Source organism: Lactuca virosa, chromosome 1 (genome assembly GCF_052849685.1).
Source record: "Lactuca virosa cultivar CGN04683 chromosome 1, Lactuca_virosa_CGN04683_v6, whole genome shotgun sequence".
In the NCBI taxonomy this organism is placed as follows: domain Eukaryota; kingdom Viridiplantae; phylum Streptophyta; class Magnoliopsida; order Asterales; family Asteraceae; genus Lactuca; species Lactuca virosa.
In genome coordinates this window covers 169,787,686-169,791,945 of record NC_136426.1, presented here as the reverse complement: position 1 = coordinate 169,791,945, position 4,260 = coordinate 169,787,686, and the positions used below count along the sequence as shown (strand labels likewise).

The 4,260-nt window shown below is 36.0% G+C and overlaps 1 non-coding gene across 1 annotated transcript; it reads right to left on the bottom strand.

Annotated features, from left to right (window-relative positions):
- Positions 1 to 3,075: 3,075 nt before the first annotated feature.
- Positions 3,076 to 3,182, bottom strand: LOC145151586 (small nucleolar RNA R71). The gene has a single exon (XR_013732151.1). It is a non-coding gene; the product is annotated as a small nucleolar RNA R71 (small nucleolar RNA).
- Between the last annotated feature and the right edge of the window lie 1,078 nt (positions 3,183 to 4,260).

Here is a 4,260-nt window from a genome sequence, read left to right as displayed (position 1 = left end):
TGAGCTGCGGCGGTTTTATGAGGACTATTGGCCTTATGAGATGTGCTAGGACTTGATGGAGAAGTACCATCAAAGAGAACGTCAAGAAAGGTATGAGATAGTCAGGTCACTCATAACCACCAAGATGAAGGATGGAGAGGCCATCACGACCCACCTGCAACACACGCAACGCTATGTGGATCGTCTCTTGAAGCTTAATGTGAACTTTGATGAAGAGTTGGCTATTGACATAGTCTTGCACTCTTTACCTCCTTGCTATGATCAGTTCAAGATGACTTATCATTTGAGCAAAGAGGAAGTCACGTTGAGTAAACTTCAAGGCTTGCTGAGATGTAACGAACTAAAATTTCCAAATAAACTTTTCATTTTTAAATAATCAAAACATTCCCATAAACCATAAAATCTCATTGACAATTGTTTTCAAATTCATAACATCAACATTTTATTTCAAATATCAGAGTGTCCCCATAAAAAGGCCAGAGAGAGTGCATGTCGCGCCATCAAACCTTGCCCTTGCCCTTAGGCTTTAAAGTACTTGAAACAATCAACAAACTATAAGCTAATGCTTAGTGAGTTCCCTAGAACATACCCAACATGATCCACATAATCATATAATCCATATTAGCTATATAAGCTACACAAACCACAAGCCATGCATACAAACATATAAGGATGTCGTGGGCTCCTCCCAGGGTCTTACTCCATGATGTCATGGGCTCCCCCTCATGGTCATATACCTAGGTGCCATGGGCTCCGCCCATGGTCTTTAACTGGAAAGCCATGGGCTCCCCCACATGGTATGTGATATTGCCATATTTATACATATTTTTAGGCAATATTTAATTACATTTTGATTAATATTTTGTTTATTTGCATAGAATAATGGTACTTATAAGGTTAACTTATATTTTGCAGCCAAAAAGAAGATATTTTGAAGAAAGGGACTAAAAGCGTTAAAGAATGGAACTTTAGAGATTAAAGGGCTTAAAAGATAAAAATCTTGCAAAAAAATTCTCACGTCGTGAGTATTCAACACTCACGACATGAGCGAGGTCGTTCTAGGAGATAAACATTGCGGATCAGGAATCCGTGTTGAATACGGATATCTACTGGATTCACGACGTGATCGTTCAAAGCTCACGACGTGAGTCGGGCAAAATCCAAAACTATATAATTCCTTGATCCCTACAACTTTGGGAGGTAAGCTGACTTGATAGAGGGTTCATAAGTCGAAAATCAGAGAGAAAGAAGGCCTGGAAAGTGGATTGAACACCAAGGAAAAAGAAGTTCATAATTCAATTATTAGTTTGGTACTTTTAAACATGTTTTTGATGTTAACTAGTTTGTGTTTATTTGTTAGAATGTCCAGCTAAATCTAGGTGCTTCTGTTAGCTAGATGAAGCTGGAACTCATGGTTTTATTCTATTGATTTAGACTTTTCTTCTTGGTTATGTCTTGTGTTTGATTGGTTATACCTAGCATGCTTCATTTGATAATTAGATTGCTTAAACTTCTTATTCTCTGTATTTAATGACCATTAATCTGCATGAATTTTAATACCTAGTAATTTAGTGAACATTAGATTATTAGAGCTAAGATCGAACCAATCTTAGTTAAGGAATTGAATTATTGAATTTAGCTGTGCTAGAGAACTCATATTGTGACCACAATTGTGTTTATTAATTTAATCTTACATAGCTCCAATCATAACTCATAAATTGATTTTGTTTTAAATTATGTGTGACCATACATAGCTCTACATGAATTAGTTTAACATTAGTAAATTTGGAATTGAATTGCTAATAATATTTTAATTGGTAACCAATAGGAATTGTCATAATCAATAGTTAACCATTGAGGGAAGGTGGATTCAAACTAACAGAAGTGTTTTGTAATTTGTTTGAATTAAGTTAAGAAATTAAGTTCATCTAAACTTGCAAAATTAGATAAAAACCATTACTTTGCTAAAAATTTAGGTTAATTTAATAGTAGGTAAATTAGTTAATAAAAATTGTTCCCTGTGTTCGACCCCGACTTACTTAAACTACATTACAATTCGCCTAGGTACACTGCCTAGGTGCATATTAGTTAGTTAAGTTAATTAGGAAATAAATTTAAAATTAGTGGGTACTTTTCTGCACATCAAGTTTTTGGCGTCGTTGCCGGGGAACGGCCATTTTAGTTGTTGATTTATTTGCTTTAGGTTAATCGATCCTTTTTGTGGGGTAAAACCTGTAAAAAGTTATTTTTCAGCTTAGTTGTTTTTGTTCAGCACTGAACTCACGATGTGAGCTTTCAAGGCTCACGACGTGAATCCAGTCGTTTTTCTTTTTATTTTATTTTTTTTCAGTTTTACGTTTTTATTTTTGTTTTTTTTTCAGTAATTCATGACCAGAGGTTCCAACACACCTTTGGTGCCACCACTTGAAGATCCAGAGTCAGCCATCCACAAAAAATACGGATAAGAACACAGGAGTGAATGAAGCACCAAATAAGTCACCTTTCAAGGATCTCAAATCAGTCTTTGGAAAGAAGCCAGAAAAGAAAACGGGAGAGTCTAGTACATCTTCGAAAGACAAGAGCACGGTTGAAAGCTTAGATCAAATACCTAATCCAAGAGAATCTGAATACGAATCCGAGCCCGAGTTCGAACTACATAGGAGTGAGAACGAAGACGAGCCAGAAAACGAGATGGCAAACATTGCGGATATGTCCATGGGAGCATACAAGAAGCGGATAAGAGATGATGTTGGTCCCGGTCTAGTACAACCTACAATTCCCGCCACTGCAACATTCGAGTTGAAAGGACACATTCTTGCTGCACTTAAGGATGTATCATTCCATGGAAAGTACCATGAGGATGCTTACAAGCATTTGGATGAAGTCAATGACATTGTGGATTACTTTAATGTCCCGAATGTCCCAAGAGAGACTGTGTTTCTAAGGATGCTTCACATTACTTTTAAGGAAGCTGCAAGAGACTGGTTGAAGGCACTTCCACCTGGTTCAATCACTACTTGGGCACAGATGAGAGAGAAATTTTTGGAACAATTCTACCCGCCATCAAAAATAGCTAAACTCAAGAAGGAAATAGCCAACTTTGAGCAAAATCCTGGTGAATCACTTTATGAGGCATGGAAGCGTTATAAAGGGTTGTTAAGAAATTTTCCTCAAAATGACCTTAACATACAAGAAGAAGTCTCAATATTTTATGATGGTGTTAACATCATGACAAGGCAACTCTTTGATTCTCAAGGACCACTAACTAAGAAAAATCTGGGCGAAGTCAAGGAGTTGGTTGAAGGAACGGTGGAAACGTTCGGGGGCGGAGGACGTCATGTTTAGTATCATAACAATGCACAATATTAAAACAAGCAACAACATCATCCATTGCATTAATAATATAGTTAATACAAGTGTGTTCTGAATGTATTTGTAAGACACCAAAAAATATATATATCAAAATAAAAGACGAGTCTTGAAAATGCTCTGTCTTCTCAAAACCTGGTCCAGTGTACCTGCCTACTAGTGACCTGAGAATACAAGTTATTTTGAAAGAGTAGATAAGCATTTAAGCTAGTGAGTTCATAAGTATTTGTGTCTCAAATGTTTGCATTAGTTAGATGAAAATGTTTGTATGTGTTTTGATGTAAAAGTTTGTAAGTGTTTTGATGTAAATGTTTGTATACTTCCTAGAAAATCCTATATTTTCTACTAAAATGAAAAGTAGTCCTCTACCAAGACCCGACTGTTTTGTATGTTTATTCTCTCATAAAAATGTAAGTTTTCCCAAGTTTATGACTATCTTTACTAGAAAATAGTTTAGATTACTCGATGTGAGAATATCACTATATAAGTGTAATGGAAAATGAAGATGTACAGTAGTTTTGTATAAAAATACCCTACTGAAGCACTAACTACTTTAAAACCAATAAGTTTAATTAAGGTTAAAATGTGATGTGGTTATAACCATGCTGATTGACTAGTATTTAACATGACGACCTGCTAGCGTCGAAACTAATGTGACATTTGTCACCCCTTGGCTTGTCTGTCAGACTGTAGCTAACAGTCGTGATGTGGGATTGTCAGTCCCATATAGATCTATACACACAATGCCCGCTCTCCATTCAGGAGACTCTGGTTACAAAACGCGACATAATAAGTATATTGCTATGCCGTGAAGTAGTAGTTTCACATTATTGTTATCTTGTTCTTGTTATAGTATGTATGTTCCTTTCTGTTCTTGTTATAGTATGTTCC